General features: G+C 42.9%; 1 protein-coding gene across 1 annotated transcript in view; it reads right to left on the bottom strand.

The window, feature by feature from the left end:
* The window catches only part of HIVEP2 (HIVEP zinc finger 2), a 134,145-nt gene that overhangs the window by 37,916 nt on the left and 69,326 nt on the right, over positions 1-26,903 (bottom strand). Inside the window, exon 4 of the mRNA XM_068675088.1 lies at positions 16,247-16,344. The gene's annotated coding sequence lies outside the window, so the exon portion shown is untranslated. The remainder of the gene's footprint in view (positions 1-16,246; positions 16,345-26,903) is intronic.

Below are 26,903 nucleotides of genomic sequence, written 5' to 3'. Positions count from 1 at the left end.
TGGAATCAGCCCTCTGCAAAGTATGATAAATGACACCTGACAAGATTGACTCCTCCTGTAATTGCAAGTTTCATAGAGGCTCAGGAAGCTGTGCCTCACAAGAAGCTGAAGGTACAGTGGAGGTGTCACTAAAAAAAATAAATAAAGAAAGGCAAAAATAAAGCCTAAAAATAGCCAGGACTACCCACTGAGTATGACTGTGTAGGTATATTTAGCTAGTCTAACACCAACTTTACTTGTTAAAAACACAATCTTACCTTTATGCAAAACAGTTTCCTGTTTCTAAACATAACTTGAGAAACAAGAAGATGAGGGGAAAAAACTCAGATTTGGAACAGTCCCTTTTTCACTTAGATTACCAACAGATAAAATACAAAAAGACTGGGTAGAACTTCTACCTGGTGTCTGCATTCCAGCATCACATAATGAAGGGACAAGAGCTTGTTAACTAAGGCATCCTCCTTCAGCCGAAAGGACTAGGAAGTAGATTCAGAAGCAAACATGTTTTCAAGTACTTGCAAGTCTTCGAAACAGTATTGATGGGGCGGGCAGAGTTTCGCCTGGGCCAAGACCTAGCAGCAGCACTGCGTTAGGCAGCTACTGTTCTTCATCCCAACCTGCACCGTTCCCTCCATGATGCCTGAGCCAGCTGCAGCCACGCCACAACATTTGTGGGACCCTACTGCAAGCTGGACCACTAGAAGGATCTCAGAGAAAAGTTGTCTTAAAATTGAAGGGGGGAATGGTTTTCCTTGCTGTTAGCTTTTTCTTCTAATCTGGAGCATTTCAATGACCAGGTTTACAACACAGTTCCTCCTCACCAGCACACAGAAAGCTTCTCCAGGGACCAGAAATGAGGCTCTGAGAGCTAAGGGAAGGTGGGAACTTGTCATGTCAGAGCCATTACCTCAGTCAGCATTGCCCTGGACAGAAGGCTATGCCCCACTAGAAGCAGACACATAGGCCTGTATGCTAACAAGAGGCTGTTGCACTTTTACAGCCCTATTCTGCAAGTCTTGCCTACTCTGAGGCCAATTTACACCCCTTTTATCAGCACAAAGGAGCTGTTAGAAAGGGTGTAAATATAACTTACTGCCATTTTAAGCACTCCTACAGTGCTTAATAAAGTGGCACAAGTATAAATGACCATCTGGCCAAGTGATACAGTTTAGCATCTTACGAGGAATACTGAGAAGAACCACCAACCACACATGAATTTCTTATTCCCTGAGACCTGTATTTACAGGAATTAATGACTGTACCTCTCCAGTGTTGGTATATTTGTCACTGGGGCAGCAGCGGGCACACGTGGAGGAGTGGAGACGGGAGCTCAAACTCTCCCAGCAGCATCTGGTCCGTGCACCCAGGAACAGCCCCAGCCCAGGCACTTGCTCATGATGCCATACCTGACGGTGTATGACAGGATGACCAACAGCTAGGCAGTAGCAATATCCTGCAACCTCCGTTTCCGGAGCAACTTCATGCTTCTGCACGGCATTGAGTTTAACACAAAGGGAAAACAAGCCAGGCCCCAAGGACTCTCTGAAGAGTTTCTGCAACTGTTTAAACTACATTACTGCAACATTACTACTGGAAGTCATACACGTGCCAACTTTCTAGTGCTCCATTTGAGCTGTACAAGGAAATGGTCTTTTCTACAATTATGGTTTTTCTATTTAATGTTGTGACTCGTTTGGCTGATGCTTACATGAGGGTTTTGTTTCATTATTATCCATTCTTCCTGTGTGGCTCCAAAGACCTCACATCAATCACTCTGGGGCTGGGTTAAACAAAAATGCACAGGTTTATACCAGACCTTTCTTCTCATTTACAACAGGAAAAAAAGCCCACTGTAAGACACTGCCAACTTCACATGCAAGAGTCAATAAAAATGATTACTCTGGCATTACAATTTTTATTTTGTTCTTATTTTAAAACTAAAAAAAAAGAAGAACAACACTGTAATTGAAGTTAATAAGATTATATTTTAAACATGAAGTCCAATGGGAAATTGCAAGCATGCTCTTTTTTTGATATGCTATGATTAATTCCCATTGATACAACCATCCTTTGTTCATCATCATAGCATTGCTTTTTCATCCTATGCCTTAGCAGTAAATTTAATAGTCACTGATTTTTTACCAGAATAGATAAACATTGAAGTGCAAGACAAATCAGTTGATGCTATTATTCTTCAGACAATTTAATTTTAATCTGAAATTAGGAGTAAATGTTGTTCTACTACATGAAATATGAATGTAAAAATAATTATTAGTAGGTTTAAATATTGAAGACCATACACTGGCAGTACATTTATATAAAGTTAATGAGGCTATATACCCAAAACCACCATGGGGCTCTTAAATTGTAATGCTAAAAGCAGAATGATCAGAGCCTAAACCTATCCCCCACTTCCAAATTTGGAAAAACTTTGTGTTTGAGTAATATACCACCTATCACCTATCCTTACAAATTTAAAGCTGAGGAAGAAAAAATTCAAAGGAGAAGACAAAATGCCCAATTCAATCTAAACCAAAGAAATGTGCTAATTTAGAAATAATCTGGGGGAAAGAAGTGCTGCGTTCTCAGTCGGATCAGCCCCTGCCTGCCAGGGAGGGGATGTGGCAGCAGCTCTGGGTTGGGGAGAAGCAGGGCAAGGGGCTTCAGATTTAGCACGGAGATGGTGGGGCCATGGGGCCACATCCTGCCAAATGCCACCTCCATCTCACAGCTCCAGGGCTGCTGGCTCACCTTCTTCTTGCCTCTTCTGCTACCCAAATCGGGCTGAGGGTCGGCTAGACTACTACAGAGCCCACCTATGGGGTGCTCAAGGTCATGAAAACTTTCTGCTTTCAGCATAACATGCAACAGTCACGATACAGGCGAGGTAACAAGCAGAAGTAAAGCAAGACAAGGTGTTATTTTTTTCTTTTGATAAGTTCCTGCTGTGGGATTTCTTCATCAGCCAATGTTCGAAATGTGGGTGTTGGAAAGTTGTTGTCCTGCATGTAAGTCCCTAACTGTGGCCTACGCAAGCACGTGGCACAGCAGCTCCCGGCACCCTGGGTCACACAGCCAGGATCTCCACAAACCAGTGGCAGCACTCCTGATTTTGCACGGAGGGCAGGCAAAGGCCAAGGAGGCCAAATGGAGGCTGCTGGCGCCACGTGCTCCAGCGAAGGAGAGCGGGGCAGGAGGTGACAGGAGCCATCGGGAGGTGGCAAGAAACGAGGCCGGTAGGTGAGGAGGGGCCGTGCTATCTCGCATCTGCCTGCATCCTGCCGCGAGTGCTCTTCCTGCCGCAGCCGCCCCGGCCGCCCCTGCGCGGCGGTGGCACTTTCACCAGCACCGCTCCCCTCCCACTGACCGGCCCTGAATGTGCACCCTGGTTTATGTCACCTCCCCAATGGGGCCCGGGATCTCCCAGCTGCCAGAGATAGATGCGGTTAGGATTAACGTCTTATTGGCATTTACGGCAGGCAAGCGGCGTGGCTCATAATGCAGTTTTTCTCTTGTGAAGACCTTAGGACGTGGGGGGCGGGTTGCCACCGGCCTGCCTGGTGCTGAGCGCTGACGTAAGGGCAGCTCCGGTTAGGTGCCGTGTGTCATTAACTTTCTGCTGCTACATCTGCTGATCACACACCCTCCTCCCGGCCTGCGTGTTTCGCTGACATCTGCAGGCACTGCTCTGCCGGGGGAAGCTGGCCCGCCAGCCTGGCTGTGGGGACAGGCCGGCTCCCCAGGTGGGATGGCCGAGGAGTTAGGTCGCTTCAGCTAGGATACACAAGTTAAAAGATAAGAAATAGGAGATATCTGCCCTGCCTGGTGTAATAATCACAATGTATTATTAACAAAAGTCAGGTTTCATCATTAACTTGACTCGGGTTTCAAGAACTGATCTCACCCTGATCATCCTCCAAATTGCACTTGGCGCTCTTCTCTTCCCTCAGAGCTGCACCAGTACCAGCTAGGAAGGCTGCTGGTAACAGTACGCGGAACAGAAAGCTCAGGTAAAAATGAGCCACAAATACCACAATGAAACAGGTGCAGAAAACTGCAGACAGATTTTAAATTGCCTGAACCCAGTGCAACCTCATCACTTGGGCCTGATCCTGACAGAAAAACGTGGCCTATTACTTCAAAGCAGTGGAGAGGAAAAGGGCTGACTGTCAGCAGGTGCTGCATGTGGCACAGATGACACAGCCCAGCCTGTTCTCCCCCAAAAGGTGTCAGGAAAGTCACTGCTCCCCTCTTGGATCTAAAAACACGAGAAGAGCCACCTACGTGTTTGCTGTAGTGAAGTAGCCAACTGTCTCAGTCACGACCCAACCGCTGCAACAAAAGGTCCTCGTTTGATTTTGTTCCTCCAACAAGCTCATCATCAGAGCCACTAAAATCTTCCAAAGCTTTTTCTCAACTTCGAAGTGTGAGATGAAAATGCCATTTTAATTGCGGATTAGTGAGGTCTGCTGGAATAAAATAACCCCAATCACTTGGATGAAACTGCATAACAAACATCGCTCTTCTAGCAGGGAGCCTAATTGCTCTGCTCACACCAACAAAGAGCTGCTGGTTCATTAGAGCAAGCTAGAGGAGCTGCTGTTTGTATCCTCGCAAACTGGGAGTATTTGATTGCAAGACTGCTTATAGATGTTTGAGCCAAAATTCAGCCTCTGATTTCTGATCAGCAAAACTTTAAAAAAGATGCTGTCAGTCTGATTTTTTCTTCATAGTTTTCTTCAGTATAACAATTTATTTGTCACCTTAATCCATTCAAGGATGTCAAATCTAATTTCAAGGTAGGATTCGGACTTCTATATTCTGTGTAAACCCGCTTAGCAAAAGACGTAGCAAGGATAGGACTGGTATAAACCTCATTGGTCTGTTTCACATGACATCTGGAAGATGCTGACAGTTACGTTGCCATCCTGCAGCCTGATTGCACCAGAACTTTGCCAGAAAGTGCAAAGGGCAGAGGAAGGCCAGAAAAAGGGCAGCAGAGGAAGGCCATGGAAAGGTCAAAGGCAGCCACAGTTCCTGTTGGCTGCTCAGAGCAGATTTGTATGGGACGGGACCAGGTGGATGGCATGGGAGATACAATTTTGTCTTGTCCAACAGGGTAAAAATTTGCTGCATCACATTAATGGGGACCATAGCAGGCAGTCCCACCATGACGTCCAGGAGCTCCCTTTGCCTGTTGCAGTTGCCTCCAGGTGCAGCCCTGTGCCTCCATGCTGTTGTGCTTGGGTTTCTCTTTCCAACCACTTCTCCCCTCATCATACAGATCTGAGAAGCCATTGCTTTACACTTTAGGAACACGTATTTCTGTTTCTTTTCCTTCACCACCATGTTCAGACTGAATGTATTCTGAATGGAAAATATAAATGTAAATTGAGGCAGATACCTGCCTCAGTAAGTCTACCGAAAGCAGCTAATTCTCTCCAACTCACACTCCACATGTGAATTCATCCACATATGGGCTCAGCCGTACCTGCAGTGCAGTGTTTGCCAATGAATGTTTGGCAGTCAGGGACGGCACAAGTGCACCCAGCTGGTTTTTATTTTTCAATAAAAGGTTATTTACATTTCTAGATACAAGGCATTGCTGGGACTGCTCATAAAATGTAACACACATGGATTCAAAAAAAAAAAAAAAAGGAAAAACTAAAGGTGCAAAGAAGAGAGGTTTTTTTTTTTCCTTTTTTTAAAATGCAGTTTGATTCTCCTTGTGAGAAAGCTAATAATAATAGGCCACCAGTGAAATGGAAAGTGGATCAAAACAGTGTAATGTAAGCCTTCAAAGCAGAGGAAAACTCCACATGGGATGTTTTCAGGAAAACCGCTCAAATACAGTGCTACCAAATGTGATGAGGGTTCGGGAAGTTCAGGTCTTTGCACAGCCAGGACCATGCTCTGCCTCTCACCCAAGATGCTCATCAGGACTGGAAACCAAACCTATTTTCCTGACAGGTCATGAATTAAATAGCTGCAGCTGGTTTCCAGGATCTCTTTCCTTCTGCTAGCAATCTCACATAGAAACAATAAAATTACTGGCACTATGAATTAGTTCTAGAGGTATTTTTTTCAGTCACAAAGCTATTGTATGGTATTTCTTCTCAGGTACACATAAATTCAGTAAGCACAGAGCACCCACCAGTATTAAGGGAAGATCACATCTAAAACCACAGGTCCCAGTTATTGCAATGCTGCTTGTTACAGGAACTTCATCTATGCTAACACTCTGCTAGAGCAGTCCAGGTCATAGTAGTAGTAACAAACAACACGGGAAAAGTTGAAGGAGAATCAATATAAGTGGGACAGCATTGTTCATTGACATTTTTAAGCCCCATTACTGTCTATCTACCCATGAACAGGTCTGAATTTATAGCAAAGGAAACAATAAGTCCATGACTGCACTGTAGGAAGTTTCAATCTCAAAAAGTGTCAACCTGAAACTATCTGGAAATCAAGATCACGCTACTGAAATTCCCACCAGTCCAATACTTTGTTTCATCCTTGGTTTTCTTTTTCCCTCTGCATTCAACTGAGCTGCTCTATGATTATTTTTCTGCAACTTTCAGCAAAAGTAGGTACAGAAGGCACAATGGACAAGCACTGAGGGCATCTAGCCCACAGAAGATTTAGCCTTTGTCCTCCTTGAGAAACAGATACAATGCCAGCTTGAGTGGACTCTGAATCCTAGCTTTAATTTGACAGAAGGTGAAATCAGATGTACCTACCTCTTGCTTAAATACTAGTCTTTCCTCAGCGTCCCTCTGTTTTCCACAAAAATACTCTTCTTCCCGTTGGTGACCATCTATGTAGGCACAGGATCCAAACTCTTTCCCACCGTGTCCTCAACATCTGCATGTTGTCTCCCTCTCTATTGACAGCTTCCAATAAAAGCTTCCTTTAATAGAGTTGTCCTGACTCACAGGTGTGGGGGGGAGGGAAGCTGACCTCGCTGCAGCATCAAGAGTCTCTGACGCATTTTGGGAGGCTGTGGTTTCAGGTCTGAAAGAATTCAGCCTTGTTTTCGACTAAGTTTTAAAAGCTCAACTTCAAAAATACCACCCCATAGCTCCGTGTCCGTTTGCAACTCGATCTTGTTTAGTGGCTCTACTTAGCAATATCCAGGGCTTTGGCCATACACTTGACAGATTAGCAGTGCTCACCAGCAATAGAGAGTTTCTCAGAAACACAGCCACCCGGGCTCCTCGCTAGCTCCACCTCTTGTCCGCCCACTCCCAGTTTCAGACATTTCACATTCCAAAACTGGAAGTGTCTATGCACCATAAGGTCACAGTATTGCACAACCAGCCCAGCTCCTTCTAAGAGCTACTGCATCCTCAGAAGTACACCAACGACAACAGCAAGAGGGCTGTTTACAGTGAATTTCTATCTGAGTGGGAGTATTTTCTCCAAGAATCTTATAACAAGGACATTAAGTGTATGGCTCTTCCCTGCGTTTGGTAAAATTGCTATTGAGATGGCACTTATTTAATGCTTCCACATCTGCATTCCTTCCCCTTTAAGCTGCCTTTTTAAAATTTGAGAATTAATTTTAACACTTCCCCTAAGTATTTCTGTGCTGGATAATTTTAGGACATGCTAAACAGAACAATTTCTGACTATCTTAAATTTAGAACTGAGGCCGTTCGTAGTTTTCGCAATGCAACTGTGAAATACGACTGATTGTCACCAAGTGAGTTTTGATAAAGGATTTATTTTCTTATAATCAAATGATCTGAATAACTTCTATGATCCCTCCTTTATGTAGTCTTTAAATTCTGATAAGTAAATGAAAACTCTGGTTTCAGTTATCACCCAAAAACACCTTATCTAGTATAGCGGATTAAAAGTAAGACAAGTTTTTGTTTTGTTTTTTCCCCCAAAGGACAGTACATTGGTAGAAATGGTGTTGTCACATTATGTTACCTCTGAAACTGTGTTCAGCATTTCAGCTACAGCTAAGTCTTAGCTGTTAGCACAGAAAATGTATTTGGCTTTCCCTTGAATGCCAAAGAGCTGGTAACTGCCAAAGGCATTTTTTGACTTAATTAATTAAATGGCCGGTCTGTATGTGTCACTTCTTTCAATTCAGGTCTGTTCCCTTTGTCCACGGCAGCCCAGGGCAGCTAAGCACTAGAGAAGCAGAAGGGCTTCGGGCCATGGCTGCTCCCCAGCACTCTCAGGTAAGAACAGGGCTGCTGGTGGACAACATTCAGAAATCTGATTCAGGCCACTCAGTTAAAAGTATGATGGCAAAACCAAACCAGCGACAGAGCAAGAGGGAAAAGGAAATAGAATCCTGTAAAAGAAGCAGAACGAGGGACGAAGGAGGACCCTTGCTCTTCTCTGTTTCATTAGCTGCACTGGCATACTCTGCTGTGGGTAGCCTGGCACTTTTGTTCTGAGTCATTCATCTGGAAAATATAACGTGATTGAGAATCAACTGCCCTTCGTCCCACGGAAGAGACACTTAAAATGGAGCTAATGGTTTAAAGTTACTTAGCTCCTGTTTGGTCTCTGAGCAAGTAAAAGGTTAGACTGTAATATTTAACCACAACTCCCGTGCCCTTCTGAGAAGCACCGGGGAGACCGCCCGAAGGAAAGTCAGACATCTGACATGCTGTTTCCTGTGCACATGTGGTGGAGAAATCTCCACCAGCCTCCAGTCTCATGTAGACAGAGAGCTTCCTCCCGTGCAGCAGCATGGTCACTGGTACAGCCCATTTCCTTCTGGGGGACACGTTTCCCTCAGGGATGGCAGGAGCATGCCACCAGCCACAATCATCAAACCTGAGAGATGGTCACTATTCAATATCATCAAAGGTTTGGTGCTTTCAGTATCATTGGCAACACATCTACATAAAAGCAGGATGTGTGTCCCCACCCACCCCCAAGGAGGGACAAGAAGAAGATTAACAAAAGTCTGGAGACACAGTACTGTAAGGAGAACACCACATTTACTACAAACCTTGCTGAACTATTCAAACTGTTACTTGATAAAGTAAAAGTAGTATTTGTGATATGAGCATTCATTCATTTTAAATGTTCATCCATAAGAGGTCACTGTGTGATTCAATGAACACCTTGGTGTCAGCAGCATTCCTCTCCCTTCCCACATGCTCCACACCAGATGTCCAGTCATCTCCAGGAATGTCCCAGCTATTATCCAGCTGCCTTCTGTAGGGAAAGCTAAGGAAATAAGGCAAGAAACGTGTAGGCGTCCTTCAAGTGCTTTGATTGTATGACCTTAGCCAATTTTACAATCACTTAAATGTCCCTACTTTTCATTCATCATTAATCTCAAATGGATCCAAGAGTTTTACAACTGCTGTAGAAGTTTTAAATAACTGGTAAAAAATACATGAAAATCTGGGAGACTGTGTTTGAACAGCAAAGACAGAAGCTCACACAACAGCTCCTCTGGTTTCCCAGGGACTGTGGCCTCTGGTTTTGAATCTGGCTCACCAAGACATTGTTTTGTTACTAGCTAGTAGATGCTTTCACCACGGTGACTCCCATATACCATGGGACACATAGGCCTGACAAGGTGACCTGCCCATAGGAACTTTTCAAGCATGAAGCTTTTGTATTGCCATTTGCCATGACATGAGAGGGAGTAATAGACAGAAGTAACTTAATGACAACTGTAACTATGTTAGCTCAGTTCAGCTCATCAAATATCTTCTTGGTGAATTAAGGTGACTTAAAGGGAAGTACTTTGTTCAGAGATTTCCATGGAAAAACAAAAGCAAAAAATAAAAATAGGCAATACGGAAATTTTCCAGTGGAAAACTTGTTCTTGTGGAAATTCCTCTTTCAATTGACAAATTGTGTTTATGGGAAGTTCCTCCGTAGCTGTAGGCATAGACCTCATGCTGAGAAGTTTAAAAGCAGCTCATATTTGACCTGCTGCTCTTGTCAGATAAAATGAGGGACCAGAGCCCTCATCTTTCCCTTTGCCTATGCACTCCCTGAAGCACACATGCAGTCCCACCACCAACATATTGATTGCAGCCACAGTACTCACCTGGTTACTCAAGCATGTGGAGGGACTCTTGAAGAACTGATCTTTTAATGTCCCAAACCAAGATTAATTACAGGTTCTTATACATAAGCTGTCCCTGATAAAACTGCCACTGACTTAGCAAAGTTTTGACCAACACAAGGGATTGCAGGCTTGGGAAAGTCTTAAACAAAGCTCCTTAGAGTTAACTGCACCACAGACAGGGAACCTGGGTCTGACTTTTACATGATTATGTGAATGGACCTAAATCATGGATGGGACTTCATCACTATTAATTGTTTTACACTGGCTTAAACCAGTAAGAACTACACACTCCACAGCTAACCTTACAGGAAGTAAGACAAACATTTTTAATGAGCTTCCTGGGGGTCTTCTAAATTTGCAGCAGGAGCACTGAGTAAGCGTCTCCTTTACAAAGTGATATTAGAAAAGCATAAACCATTCATTATAAAGTATTTTATTTCTATCAACCACGCTAGTATGAATCACCATACTGTGTAAACAGGCTAGAAATCATATTTATGGCAGGGCTCAAACTATCTCAGCATGTTAGAGGAAGAAAAAATCTGTTAGAGTAGGCAGGTTTGTAAAACCCCTCACAGTCCAGAAAGAGGCACCAAGTCCCTAAATCATTCACCTGAACTTTTGCAGTGATTTGCAGTAGTTCTGTATAAGCCTTGTAATTTCACACTAAGGCATTTTTTTACCCCAAATAAAATGTAGATCCCTTTGGGGAAAACCAGTTAATTCTACTGGCAATATGGGACTGAACTTTACAACTTACTCCCTGTGCATCTTGTTTCCATGCTGACTGAACGCTGGCCCATGCAGGCTATCCAACAGTATCCCTGAAACCAAGCCGAGCTGGAAGAGTTTGGGCACTGTGGAGCTGGGGCAGGAGCACCAGCCCCAAGGTGCTGCTGAGGAGGTTGCCGGCAGCTGGCTGCCTGCCCACTGCCATGAGGTGAAGGAGTGGACAGAGGCCACTGCTCAGCTGCTACAGTGACCTTCAGCTATGCTGATCTGCGATGTGAATACACCCCTGGGCCACGCTCTTGTTTCTAAACCATATGCTTTCTTAGCGATATGCAATGCTACGTACACATACATGGTGTTGGGTTCACATATATAACCCCACATCCATACTGCGCATGAGGCCCGCAGATTTCTCACCGCCCCCAGACACAGAATGGCCAGCCCATTATAGCAGGGGATGCTCTGCACCGGGAGAACGCAGCAACCACACGTGCTCACTAAGGCGTGCTGTGTGGCTGTAAAAATCATATATGCTGAGGTCAAATTGCAAGCAACAAAAATTACAGAGATCAGTTAAAAAAAGCTCATGTCTCTCCACCACAAGGAGTTATGCTTTTGGGACACTGCAGTAATAAAACACAGTTACAACGAAAATCTCACTTGATACATCCTTTTTTATTGAAGTGGCATGAAGGGCATTTATTTTCAGTCAGACACTCGAAGGAATACCCCACATGCTAGATAGATAGCGTCATGTCACGCACCAAGTTGTCTCTTCCAGCATGTTGCAGAGGTCTACTGCACTGAAACATACGTGATAAGAGCAAAGGGCCCAGGCTCTTTTTCATATTCTCTGCATACCTGTTGCTATCACACAGCTGCTCTCAAGTCTACAATTTCCTGTGCAGTACAAACTGCATACCACTTCCCCTGCAGAAAAAAAAAAAAAAAAGGCCTTGCTTGTTCTTAATTGACGATGGAAATACTGTCATATTTTCCACTAGCCAAGCTTGAAACCATTACTGAACGAACCTTCATTAATTTTTCCACAACATTTTGCAGAAATGTCAGGAAACAGCTGCACCAGAAATGATTAACTGTCCTTATCACTAGGGTTTCATTGGCCAACTTCAAATTATATAGTTTTTCTTCTTTCAAAATTCTACATTCAATGATGTTTTTGTTATTCTTTAGTTGAATATCTCAATACACTACTTTCTTTTCAAAAGTATCCAATTACACAGGTTTAGTGGTGCACAGAAATTTTACGATCAGTGGAAGAATTTGTACAGTTTGGAGCTGCATACTTCTAGGAAAAGATTGCTTCCTGCAGATTGCTCAGCTGTGTCTTTCTTGGATCAAATTCAATGAAATTCACAACTTGAAGTCAGATTGTGTTTGCCAGTCAGACCGAATTCATTATGCAGACAAACTTTTCTTGCTGCGTTTTCTTTCCTTTCCCATTCTACCCTTTTCCTTTTGCCTTTTCTCTCCCCACATTTTCTCTCTTACCTCTTCTTCAAGCTATACCATGCATCAAAACTTAACATACAATGCACAGTATGTTTACTGGCAAAAACAAGTGGAACAGTGTGTTTCATAATTCCAAACATGCAACCTTTGAGATGCTGAAGGCTTGGTACAAAATAGATTGCAGCCATCTGGAGCTAACTGCTAGCACGGATCTGAGATTCCCAACTAACCAAAACTTTTCAGGCTCAGAACTTATTAGCAAAGCATCTGTGAGCAAAAGAATCCTCTAACATGGATTCGCACAATTGCAATGGGCATTATGTATTTTTTCCAAAATGTAAATTCTTCAGATTTCTCATAAGAATACAGCGACAAGAAGGAAGGCTCACAGGATTACTTTTAAAGATCTACATAATCCAAGTTTCTTGTTTACATTTTGAAATATTTAATTTAGCATTACTACAGCATGACATGTTAAAACAGTTCTGTGTATTTGTCACCAGCAAATTCAAAACCACAATTGTTCATTCTATGTCTGCATTGAAGCTGTGAGCCTTGCATATGTAACCTTAGGATATATTTAGAAAGAGGGAAAAGTGTATGTGAATAGGTAAATGCATGTATTAGAAGTTACATAAAATGAATCTCACTGGGTGTGGTTCAGTGTTAATAACCTTATCACACCCCATCCATAAAACAAATAAATTGTCTGTTTGTTGAAATACAGTACATAAATGGAGGTTTATCTAGGTATTATGAAAGGATCCTTCTTGCTGCCTGTAATTCAAAATGATTTGCATTTCTTGCTTTTTAAATCGGTCCTTTCCATGGCAGTGTGCATTGTAGCACACGATTCACCAGCAGCTCTGCTCAGAAAGAGCCAGACGCTGATGCCCTCACCCTATGCTAGGTCTTCGTTGTTTTCAGCAGGTATACAGCTGTCAGAACCTGACTCAGAACCTCTAACATAGCCCAGTATTACTATCAAATTGGCGCAGTGCTGGTTACAAAACAGATCTGCTTTTAAATTACTTTACCAAGATATTTGTGGAGACAGCAGAAATTGCAGTACACTATATTCTGTTTAAAATAAGCATGAATATATATGGATTCTATTTACAATGTATGAAATACCGCCAAAAGTGACCAGTTTTTCTACGGATTCAATTTTATAATATGCAATGCTGAATTTCTCCTTCACATTATCCTTATCTGTCTCTGTTCTAGTTTAAAAGCAGTAGCTCGCAGTGCCAGAGGATTTCAAGGACTGTGTCCTTCCAATATATGGCATGTTAATGCACTGCTTGCTATTGAATGCCCAAGGGCAGGGAGACTTCAAGTCACAACGCCCATTTCTGCCTCCTCCAGCTGTTTTTGAGCATCTTTCTTCCTACCCTAGACTGTCAGAAAACTAGCAAATAAATTTGTTATGCTACTATCCTGCTCAGCCACCTCCTGGACATAGAAGAAACATGCTTTTCTCTCTCTGACTAGTAGTGGAACAAGAAATTAGTGTTCTTGTTTTTCTTTGCACTTCCACATCTTGAGCTCAAACCACCACCACTGAAGAACAGCCTTCTGCTCACACACAGTCATCAACAAGCAGCAGGATCTAAGGGCAATGCCATAACAAAAAGAGAGACCTTGAACTTGCTTTACCCTTTGCATGGTCATTTATATTTGGGCAAAGTGGATAACAGCTCCTTTAGCACTAGGGTAGTGGCATTTTATGCTCGCCTGGCATTCACTTTACCCAGGTATAAATAGCAAAAGGTTTCAGACAGTAGGGAATCGGGACCAGTATCTTCAGAGGATTCTCAGCCAAAATAAAGCAGCTAGTCCTCCACACCACAGCTTGTACAATCTCCCTCTGCTGCAAGAATCAACCCCTGCAGGGCGCCTGGGACTGCTGGTTTGGCAGCATTGCATGCTCCTGTCTTCAGGGAAAATGTGCCTTCCTATCTCCCCATATCTAGCTGTGGAATCAAACTGCAAGTTTTCACCTGCAAAGGAGGCAATATAGGGTTCAGTTTCTTAATGGGAGTCTTTTATTAGCTCACATGGCATATTTACTACCCTACCAGTATTAAGCGCTTGCTTTAATATCCTTAGCACAGGAAGTTGCAATACATATTATCATAGTTGCAATGGCACCACTCTAAACTACATTAATTGAGAGCATCTATTCTAAAGTTCAGCTGTTCCAAACCAAAAAGTAAAGTACACCATTACTAGGCTGACAAATTATAAGGGGAGTTCTCAGCATTCAAGAGAGCCACAGCAGCAAGGGCCCAATGCACAAAAGTACCATTAAGTTACACACTAATGAAACCTGAAAAATTTATGCTAAAAACCCATTTCGGAGGATGGCTGCCACACTCTTGTGTACCAAAGTTCTCAATTTTCCCCTTAAATCCTGCCTGGTGAGTCAGGACATGGCTAGGTTTCGGTACTCCATTACTCCTGCTTATAAATTTCACACACTGTTAATGCTTCCCAAACAGGGAACAGAGCTCAGTGCATGAGGACAGTTTGTTTCCCTGCTGAACTTTCACTGTAAATTCCACAGGACCTATGGCAAGCATGATGCGTAGTTTTTTGCGAGCATGTTCCCTGTTAACACGCCTGCTGACAGGCATTAATTTGCACCCCTCTCACCTAGCTCTGCTCCCAGGCTGCATGGAAAGATCTCAGGTCTCAGACTGCGGGGGGGAAATAGTGCAATGCTCATAGACACAACTTCAATTGCAAGGACTTGCAAAAGGATGAATAAGAAGAGATATCCCATATAGCAGCACCATGGACTGCAGAATATTTGGGATCAGTTCCAGGTTTCAGCAAAGTGTCAAGGGACAGCCCATTTCAATTTAATGCCTGCCATTCCTTCCTTCAATTCATATATAGAATGAAACAGAGGTCCAATCCCATTTACAGTTCTCAAAAATTGACAGTTTTATCTCAAAATACATCGTATATTTTCCTTGAACGCTTCCTGGGATCATGATATGGCATGAGAATCTCGTATCTTCTTTATATGCCTAGTTCTTGCGGTTGCAGATAAATATTGAAGAATAATAATAAAAAAGCCAATGAAACATTTCCTTAACTTTTCACTCTTTTAAGTCAGTCTTATTACATTCGGAAGGCTAACCAATACACAGATATCAGAGAAAAGGAGCTCCTCAGTGCTGCTACAAAACTAACTCTGTCTATTACACGAAGGCCCAGTCTCTGAGACCAAGTCAATGTGAAATCTGTCCAACCTGTGACTAGCACCTTGAACAAACATGGAGCTGCAACAAGTAGCTGAAAACAGACCTTTTCCTGACAAGATAAACTGGTTTCTGAACTCTGTGTTTCCATAGCTAAACTGCTGCTGGGAATCCACTAACTTTAAGCTAGCTTGGGTATCATGATACTACAGTGTCATTATTTTCATAATCGCAGTTTGCATGTACTCATGTGTTCAAGACCCAGAGGAAAAAATAAACCTTGATCTTAAGTAAGGTCAACAATGCACTTGAAATGGCAAGACGGTCAAACAGAAACCACCAACTTACTCTTTAGGACAATTAAAAATGATAATAATAATAAAAGAAGCTCTTTTAGATATCAAAACCCCATCCACTGTTTTTTTTTTTCCTTGTATTTTTTACAAGTAAATTTTTCTGCTAATTTCTTTCAAAAAGTATGCTCCCTGGATTCTTCATGAAAGAACTGTAAAAAGAAGAGAAAGTGGCAAACCAAATATACAGTCAAAGCAAAGACACCATTTCTGAATCACCAAAAACATAACCTGTCCAGAAAGAGAAATGCTTCTGGTTTCAGCAAGAGGTGAGTTCACTTGTAACAAAAGGACAAGTAATCAGTTACTATTTAAATGTGAGTGACTTCCAGTTAAAGCTTTCTGAGAACAAAAAGATATTCACCCAGGCCTGCTCCCCCAGCTCATTTGAACCCATTCTTTCCTTGCTTTCCTACCTGGCTGCTGCCGTCAAAGGTGCAAGTGAATAATGGTTCCAGTCAAGGCAATTTGGTTCAGCACTCCAGCGAATATGGCTGTTCACACTCTCCTCCACCTATTTAGAAAAATAAATACGAAGGATTTTTAAGGATTTTTGTCAAGTCAGCCTTGATTTTATAACCTATGTGATATATGCTGTGAAGCACAGATAACCACAGCTTGCATTGTGCCCAGAGTTCTTTCTTCCAGGCTTCCCTGTGCTCTTGAATGCCTGCATGTGAGATGCCACCGCAGGCTACATGTCAGGGATGGGCAATGAGGAGAGCATCCCAAGGTGGCTATGCTCCTGGAGAGGGCTGCACTCCAGGGGAGCTGACAGGGAACCACCTGACAGCACAAGGTCCCAGCAGGAGGCCCCGTACATCCCCTCTGCTCTTCGCCCTGCCGTGCCCTGTGGTGCATGGCTGTGACGCTGGGCCCTGGCTGGCTGCCCTCGTGGAGCAGCTGGGTCACCGCAGCAGGGAAGGTGCCTGCTCCTCAAGGGCTGACGAGCACTGTGGCAGAGGAGCATGGCGGAGGCCTCTGACAGGAAAGTGCCAAACTTGGCACACTGGACTTGCAGATCGGTGGCCATGGCCTAACCAAGCTCCCACAGGAGTATGCAGAAAACCTTCCTGGGCTTCCCCTGAGCACGAGGGCTCTTCACACTGCCCTGTACCCCAGACAAAAGCCTGACCACCACGCGGGTGGGCAAAGCCCCATGCTTTCACCATCAGCAGAGCGCAAACACGAGCTGAGGGAAACAGGGTGCCAACACATGAAGGGTGAAGCAGGCCTGGAACTAGTTAGTAGAAGGCATGTGCTTATGCTTTATGCTGTACTGTTTGCTATCAGCAACAAAAACAAATAGCAAATGATAATGTGTTACTAACCAGCGATGTCAACAGTGGTCTATACAGGCAGCTGAGTATATAAAATAACATATGCTCTGGCTCCAGACACTGACACTTTATCACATCAATATACAGCTTTCTAGGAAATGAATCTGGATGCGGAGCCAGGAACCACTTTTCAATCTCTGAGCAGACAAAGCCCAATACGTTTTTAATCTATGGGTGAAACTTTGGCAAGGCTGCACTCAAGGGCAAAATCCTGTTTTTAGCAGGGCCAGTATTTCACTCTCGATTTTTACAGCTAGCCTGAGAAAAGTTCCAGTCAAAAAACAAAGCAAAGCAATAAAGAAGTCACGAGTCTTTATTAGTCCACCCTTCACTGAAACCTAGGGGTGCTCCAAATTGCAGCTTGCTTTCCCTGTTGGTATATGGATACCCTCTAGCCCTCGGCCCTGTGCTTTATGCTTTCAGACAGGCCAAGCTGGCTTTAATGATGCTGGCTACACTTGCATAAAGTTTTTTCTAATGAACATGAATTGCAAATCTGTTTATCTTGCCCCCAACTCAAAGACAAGGGGCTCATTTAGACTAAATACTCTCAATAGCAAGCTGGGAGGAACAGAGGGGACTTCCATTAAAAGACAACAAAAACATAAGTGAAATATATAATTTATGACACAAACTCATACTGCTGTTCCAGCTTCAAAAAAGTCTTTGAACTGAAATCCATGAGGAATGCTATATCCTGTTTTCACCAATTTCTCTTTTAGCTTTTAACTGATGCGAGTCAGCATATTCACTCATGCGGTAGACTTCACTGTCTTCAGCGGCATTCCTCAATGGATACATTAGGGTCAGATCCAAGTGTGAAAGACTCCACCTGACTTCCATGAGAGTTGGGTCAGTTTCTGAGTATTTAAAAAGCTTAATCTTTACTTATAATTAGGTAAAATATTATTCAAAGTTCTGGTTAAGGACAGTATGATTTCGTCTAGACAGTACTAATGCCTTTCCTTACTAACTTAACAACCATACAGCAATGTTGGAGCTAACAAAGAATACGTGCTTTGAGGGAACAGCCAACCAACAGAGCCTCTAACAACTCCAGATGATGCACGTGCCATCAAACGCAATTTTACTGCCCAATTAAAGCTCCCAGAGGCTTTGTTGTGATACTAAAACCAGGAACTTTTAATTTGTTTTTATCATTGCATTCGTAAAAACTTGTGCAATCCTCGGTTGCTTGGAAGTGAAAGAAGACGAGTTCCTTTAACAACAGCCCAGCAAAGAAAGGCAACAATGCAACAACCATTGCAGATCATTTCCTAGCATTTGGTCATATCTGGTCAAGCCTTTTAATATACTGCTGTTGTTTGCCAGCCATGGAGACTAAGATTAAACAAGCACATCAGAAGGGGAATGAGAGTATGAGAAGCATGGCATGATTTACAGCTCAGAAGACTTTTTTCAATTTGAACTTTGTAGCTCATACACTCAGGGATTAGCCTTTTACATGGGACTTGGAAACACAAAGGCAGAGGTACTCTGATGATGACTCTTACCATCTGCTTTTGAAAAGAGTGCTAGACTCTCCCCTGGCAGCTCCACTAATCATTCTGATTGTATAACTACACCTTCAGTAGTGAAACAAAAATGTAGCAGTAGGCATTGGCAGCATCTGACCACAAAGATTAATTCATTTCATGGATCAACGATAACTTTGTTTTGTGTTACTCCTTATATTTCTGTTACACTGTCACTGTTCGGTTAATTGAGGAGGTATGAGAGGAAGATTCCTGTGCACTTTACAAGGTAAAAATATATCAGAAATCTAATGTGTATTTTAATGAAAAACTAAAGTTTAAGGAAAACAACTGGCAAATATTTATTTTACTGCTAATTATTCTAAGGTTTTGAAATAGCACAATAAATTGGTGAAATTGCCTCAAGAGTACAAAGGGCAAATAAAGCCTTGCCTCTGTTACTCCTTAACTGGCTTGCAGCAGGTATCATTCCAACACAGACTGTACCTTACCATGGGAAGGGAATTCACTTAAGGACTCAGATTGACAAGGTCTATAAGATTGCTCGTACCAAAGACGATCCACACAACACAGGTAGAAAAATTCGCACACTTCTGCAGCTTTGCACCCCAGGGCTCAAATTCATGGCTGGTAACTCAAAACACTGAGGCAATAAGCAAATCTCCCACTTCTTTTCCATAGGTTCAAACCCCTCCTTTATATATGTGAAACAGCCCATATTGACTTTTCTCTTTGCTCTCTTTCTCCTTTTCAAACACAAAGTCCAGAGAATTCTGTGAATAAGAGTCTGCATTGGGAGGAGTAAGAAGTCTAGAACTTGCTTGATTGACGCTATGATGCATTAAGCTCCAGACATCAATCTCAATCTCAGTACTTACTCTCTGAATGGGCAATATTTTACAGTTATCGCTCTCTAAACAAAGCACAATTTATTATATACACAAATTGATATCTACAGCAGCTAAGACTAGAAGTAAAAATGCCTCCCTACTTGAGGAAGGTAAAAGCAATGTCATGCTTTAAATTGACTTCATATGATCAATGGCAGAACACAATCATCTGAGAAATGACGTTCACGTCCTGATCAAATGCAATCATATTGTATGCAATTGAATTTGGAAGAAGTGAAAGAAAATTACTCCCATTACTATACTGGTGTTCTCACTTAATGTGTTCACACAAATCATCTGTGAATAGATGAATTAAAATACTTACAGTGCCTCTACCTTTACCCTCCTAATTCCAGGTCACTCTGGAAGCCTTCAATGCTGCAGAAATATGCTTTCCTACAAGCAGTTTGCTGAAATTAATGAATCAAATCTTGAACTACTTCCAAATTTAAAGGTATATATATATTTTAATCAAATGTCTCTATGCTGTAAACATTTTCATCTTCATTACTGAAACATAAATGTGAAGCCAAATATATTTTTTCTGTATTTATGCTTTCTTTGTTTTCCACATTTTTCTCAATAGGAGTGTGACAGCCCATTAAAATTTTGTTTATTCACAGCTTGTCTTCATTTTGGTATTTTGGTTTCTGCATGCTAGCACCGTGCTGCAGATCTGAATGCAAAGAGCACCAAGAAAACTTTGCATCATTTTTCATTTGTTGAAATGTATTCATTTACAAATTCATATGCATGCAGATGTGTGCACATATATGCATGTACATGTATATGTATATATGCATATGTATACATATTATGCAACTAAAGATAACCATACATACTAATGCATGTCTATGTTTGTGGAGCTGCTTGTTACCTCTCAGGCTCTCCAGAAAGTTAGCAGTAACAAAATTTATCTAATAGATATATTATGCCAAGTGACTTTTGGAACATCACCTATGAATTTTGTTTACCTTACACATGAGTGATCCACTTTATGAAAATCAAACACCTGACTTCTTTGACAGCATTATATGGAGTATTGGATCCTCTCTAGGTTATTTCTTTTATTGCCAAAATCCACAATGTGCAGAATCCTGTTTTGCTGCTAGCGCTGGAACTATGATTTTGGGTTACTTTTTTTTCCACTTCAGCCAGGAGCTAAATTAGCAAGAGCACATCCCCCTAAGTATAGGTCCATAACCTCACTGCAAATAGCAGTTTAGACACTGCCAGCTGAGATCAGTGCCCTCAGCTAACCAGGCTTGATGCTTTTAGACAATGGTCAGGCTGACAATTGACACTGTGTCCACATACACATATTGCTCAACCCATTTGTCTAGTCTGCTGTTGCCAAGAGGATCGTGCTGTTTGGGCAGGCAGCTGGCACAAAGACGTGAGTACCTTTAGCGATCATCTGGGAGGGAGCAGAGGCAAGAACAGCAGGTCTCAGCTGAGCCCAGGATAGGGTTCCTGGTAAAGCTCATGCTCTAAGTGATCCAAACAAGCTTCAGCAAAACCACCCTGAGGAACCTCTTGCACAGGTGTCTTGTTTTTTCTTCCCTCTTTGAACAACTGGGCAACCTGTTCTAGGTGGCCCTTCCTGAGCAGGAGGGTGGGACCAGCTGGCTTCCTCCAGAGGTCCCTTCCAACCTCAACCATGCTGTGATTCTGTGACTACCCTGCTATGACGCCCGCACCTTGGGGGAAAAAGATAAAATTTAAAATAAAAAAAAGTACAGCCCCACACACCATGAAGAAACCAAAGCAGAGCCACTGATAGCTGCCAAGCAGGTGGGCTGTAATGCAGCAGGTGCCCTACAAGCCCATGACAAACACTTGGGCTGCCAGAACAATCTCACTGGAAAGACCATCCCCACAGGCACCTTGTTCAATGCCATGGCAGAGCACTGGCAGCAGCACTGGACAAGCTCAGCAGGATGAGTGCTCACTTGCCCCTGAGAAGTTGGTAACAAGGCAGACATGCAGGACACCAGGGAACTGAAATGACTGGGAACAACAGAAATTTGTCAGGAGGGGATTCAAAGGTCTTGGGGTCTGTTTACATAGTTTTGGTTGTAGTTACCTGCAAAATCTAGCCATTACTTTCTATAAAATAAAATTAAAACCTCAGCAAGGCCAGCATTAAGTCAAAGCACAGACTCCATTCAAGGCACTCTGAGATCAGTCTCTGACACTGTGCTCCTGGTTGCAAAGACCTGTACAGCACAGCATGAACTACTGTCTTTTCAGGTCTGCGTCCACAGCAAAGCACCACCACGAGCAGGTGCATCATATGTTTAGAGACACAAGGTTGATAAGAGGGCTGGAGCATCTCTCCTATGACGACAGGCTGAGAAAGCTGGGTATGTTCACCTGGGGAAGAGAAAGCTCTGGGGAGAGAGACATCATTGCGGCCTTTCAGTACTTGAAGGGGTCTTATAAAAAAGACGGAGAGCAACTTTTTACTTAGTCAGATGATACGGCAAGGGGGAATGGTTTAAACTAAAAGGGGAGATTTTGATGAGATGTTGGGATAAAATTCTTTACTTAGAGGCGCAGGTTGCCCAGAGAAGCTGTGGATGCCCCATCCCTGGAAGTGTTCAAGGCCAGGCTGGATGGGGCTTTGGGAACCTGGTCTGGTGGAAGGTGTCCCTGCCCATGGAAGGGGGGTTGGAACTAAGTGGCCTTTAAGGTCCCTTCCAACCCAAACCATTCTATGGGTCTATGATTTGTCCTAGAAATCTGAATGGGCCACTAATACACCTCTGACCAGAATCCTTGTTAGCAGGATGCTGCACAACTTCTTTACAAAGAGGTGGGTGCATTCCTTCTCTGCCTCTTGCCACTTCCACACATCTAGAAAGGGAATGTTTAAAGTGTCCTCATTCCCAGCGCCTCCACACTGCCCCTCCAGGTCTAAAGAAAGACAGGAGAAAGAAGGCCGTGGAGTCCTCTGTCCTCCGCTGTGAGGCAAGATCCCTCTGCGCTGATGTCACTGTGCTCTTGGGTGCTCGCTCACTAAGTCGGTAATTTGTCATGAGCGTGGGCCCTATCCATACATGGCAGGCTGGAGGAGGAATGACCTCAAACTCTGTTTCTGATCCAGGGGGCGTTGCCAAAGCACGGTGTTTGAGTTTGATGCATGAAGCGCAGAGATATTTTCAGCTCCTGAATCACACTTCTGGCTCCACAGCTAACTTGAACTTCTTCTTAATTTTGTTTGCAGTTTTTCACCTCCTGCTATCACCATGGACTCTCAGAAAAAGGAAAAAAAGGCTAGAAATATGAAGATTTTTTTTAAATCACTTTTATTTTAATCACTTCAATTTATTCCCCTGTATGTGTGGTGGAGTGGAGCTAAACACATTACCAATAGATTAGTGATGCATCACAAATGTCTGGTGTTTTTTACTTTTTGGTTCTTGTTGTTTGTGTGTTTTTAATATGCTATTAAATACTGCCAGTAAATGTTTTCTAATGATTTTGGTGTCCAGCCCAAGAATGAAATGGTCTGAAAAATGAGGCAGCCCAATAGCAGTTAGCCTGGTTACAGCTATAGGAGAGCTTTGAGGGATCCAATTTATATATTCCTGCAGCTAAAGCAATAATGTTTTGCTACTTTTCCCATGAAACAACACTGATCTGACCAGAATTCAAGAGCATAATTTGAAATTGGCCATAACAAGAAAGAAAAATTTCATTTTACAATACAAAAGGACTAAGTTTTAATTGGCATATCCTGCCAATTACACCCGCATCACCTCTCCATCACCATGGCCTGATTCTACTCTCACTGAATTCAATAGGAAAGCTCGAGTAAAATGAGCAGACAAATTATGCAACCTCAGTCACAGCTGAGCAAGTCATTTAAGCTTATGCTTAATTCCATCTCTAATCAGTAGAGCCAACTCAGCAAAGCAAAGCGTGTGCTCGAGTCAAAAGTGAATAGATGGCATGCATCCTTCTGAATATGTTTTTTTCACAGACTCAGGATTTAACACCAAAAATTTTCTTCTGAGCTCATCATACTGGAAGAAGGTCAAATTCAGCTGTTAATCAAACTGTCACCTACACAAATACTAGTCCTTTTAATTCATCCATAGATTGATTAAGCAAAACCAAAACAAAAAGTGGGGCATTATTTGGACACAGACAAACATGCACACTTCCCACAAATTGCAGGGAACCACGGAGGCAGGAGGAGATGATGCCTCCTTATCTACCAAAAGAAAAAGTAAAAATCATGGGCATATAGACTCCTCCATTTCCATTTCCCTCACATGAGAATGAGGAAAGAGTAGAAAAAAAAAAAAATGAACACAAGATTTCATAAGGAACATGGCTCTTTCCTAGATGCAATGAAGTAAACTGGGCAGTCTCTAAAGTCTTTTCTTTTCCTTTAGGCTTCCTTTAGTCTCAGCAAGAAACATTAATCTAACAGAGACAACTTCCAGGCAAGCATGGATCCCCAGGAGCATTCCTCGACTGCAGACAAGGGAAAGGAAAAGCCTATTGCAAACAGCAGGGCTGCACCAGGTCACGAGGAATTTGCACTCGGCCGCAGGCTGTACCACTCGCCTACTGCTGCCCTTCTCCCCAGATGGAAGGGCCTTATTTACCTTCATGTTTTGCCCTATCTCAGAGGTCACGAATAAATAACAAATGCCTTGGGGTTGCCTGAAATCATGCTTAGCTGCCCAAGGCTGCTTCCTCCACAGTGGGTCTCCCTGGGCAGAAGCCCAGGCTCTACCTGTCCTCCAGCCCCTCCAGGCTGCCGGAGGGGTGAGGAGCACGGTCAAAGACCTGATTCACTCCCTGAGGTTACAGTCTGTCCTTGCCCCAAAGGCACCATGAGCCGTATAGTATAAATGTTTGCAGGAATTAAACAACTATAGCAAAACACACATTATGCAAACATCTCCTCTCTTTCGAGATGACACAACATAGAGCACCAAGCGCAAACAAAACCCAAACAAACAAAGCAGAGAGGCATTGTGGAAAAAAAAAAAAGAAATCATTTAGTGAAGAGCTTCTCTGCTCTTCTTACAGCCATTAGGACAGCGATAATGCTGAAATGGCTGGCCAGCCCTGAAAATTGGATAAACTGAGACACAGAAGAGACAATTGAAAGCAAGGAGACAGACTGAAAAAATAAGTGAGACAACAGATGGAAAGCAGAAATGCAATGTCTAAACTGCAGCTGTAATTCTGCTAGTAGCAACCACGTTTAAGCACAGTTTGGCTTGCTTTCCTATTTTGGGGAGGGCAGGAGTTTTCTTTTCTTTTTTTTTTCTTTTCTTTTTTTTTTTTTTAAAAAAAAAAGAACAAACACAACTTGCTAGCAAAACTGCCATGGGTTCTCCCCAGATAGTTGTGGGTCAGGCAAATTATTTTCCTCCATACCTAGTAGCAAAATTATGCATCTAAGGGGCAAGCCTCTGACACCCTCTAGTTCCTCGTTACACAGTTGTCCTAGCACAGCTGGGGGGCAAAGGGGGCCACCTCATTAAAATCTATGTCCACAGCTCCAAGAACTGTGTTTTAGTTGCTGCTGGCCAGGGGTCAATTAAAGGAATTGTTACAAGCTCTCCCTTGGCAGCACAGCTCTCTTAGCCTCTCCCCTTTACTAGCCTGGCTGTTACAATCAGACAGGAAAAGGGTCGTTATTATTCTAGCAACATTTTATAGACTAATTTGGCAGTTTTTCTAGCACGGTTTTAGTAGTTTTGATAGCATGCTAGTATGGGAAGGGAGGATTTCCACATTGGCCCAAGACACAGTTGTGGCAAGACTACCTATTTTTAACACGGTTTATTCCTAGCACTATTTCAGACACAGCATTTTCTCTCCCATCTGTTGACACAGTTGTTTTGTTTCTTTAAAGACACAGTTGTCTGTCTCTTGGAGGAGGAAAAAAAAAAAAAAAAAGAAAGAAAGAAAAAAATACCTTCAATAGCTGCAGAGAAAAACAGGAGACTAAAACCCAATCAGTGAACTGGTCAGATGCTGGCAGACTGAAATATAGAGCAATTCTTCAGGTGCCTCTTAAAAATTACATCAGGTTTTGGCCTCTGTGGTATTCTAAGTGCGACTGTGGATTTTTAAAATTCAAATCTGATATGCTCAGCAACTAACCAAGATGGTTTATTGATCTACGGAGCCTAACTGTGAACCTGCTGTCAGAGCGACACACCGGTCTGCTCAGGAGGAATGCAGCCACGAAATCACGGAGCAAGATGCCAGCACTTTCTTTAGAAAAGGAAGGAAAATGTAATGAGAGAAGCAAAGTGGGGGCAGAGAAAAACACCAAAAATTAATCAAATGATAAAAATTAAACTCTCATAACAGGACAAAACACTAAGCAAACCTTCTGATGCTTGGGTTGTCGGAGTGTTTTCTCAGATTTTTGATGACAGTTTTTTTACCCCACTGGACTGCTGCAGTTCTGGGTTATGATCTCCCATGCAATCTGAAAACCTTATCTCCTCTCAAAGGCATTTCAAGCAGCTTGAGAGTTTGTAGGTGGAAGCAAATATATCTGAAGCATGGCTGAGGTAGGACCTCTACAGATCACTCCAGCAGTAGTGATTCTAGTAGGACAGCCTATTTGCTGGCAAAGCTGTAATATGAAAATGTGATACATTAAAGGTCGAGACTCCAATACAGAGCAGACTCATATGTATTGTGTTTTAATTTCTTTTTATGCTGAGAGGTGCCTAGGGACCTGAAGAGGTGACAGAAAGATAAATCATGCATGACAAACTGGAACAGAAGACAAGGCTGTATCCAGAATAGGATAGCTCGGCTGGTGCAGCTGTCCTAGCAAACTGTACTGACAGTGTGTTCCCGGCACAGGCTTCATTCGTACCAGCAAAATCATATTAGTTGCTGGCACAGCTTTTTTCTAAGGTCCCTCTTCAGTCATCCAGTAAGCCAAAAATGTTTCTGTAAAAATAGAGGTTTGTCATAAGTGTGTGAACAGTGGGAGCTTTGCGTCAGTCAGGGATCACATCAAGGATCAAGCCTCATTACACCTTTGGCCGAGATAGTTACGACAGCAAAAATCTGTGGAACAGGAGTGTTATTCCTGTGACTGGAGTGAAAAACCCTACATAAAGATTTCAACACTGGCCTCTGCCGCTAGCAGGAAATCTTACATTCACAATTACATTTTGCAGAAATGCAGAGGTGCCCAGATCAGAAAGGTTACACTATTTCCACAACAAAAAGCAGTCCCTAGCATGCCTCCGACTGACCCTAGCTGCTGCTTGACCACCTTTAGGGAAGGGAAAGCTCCCCCCCGGCCATGCCCACGGCAGCAGGCACAGCCCAGGCAGCACACCC

Source organism: Anas acuta, chromosome 3 (genome assembly GCF_963932015.1).
Source record: "Anas acuta chromosome 3, bAnaAcu1.1, whole genome shotgun sequence".
Classification (NCBI taxonomy): domain Eukaryota; kingdom Metazoa; phylum Chordata; class Aves; order Anseriformes; family Anatidae; genus Anas; species Anas acuta.
Note: the sequence above shows the minus strand (reverse complement) of the source record. Positions and strands in the feature narration are given on the sequence as shown.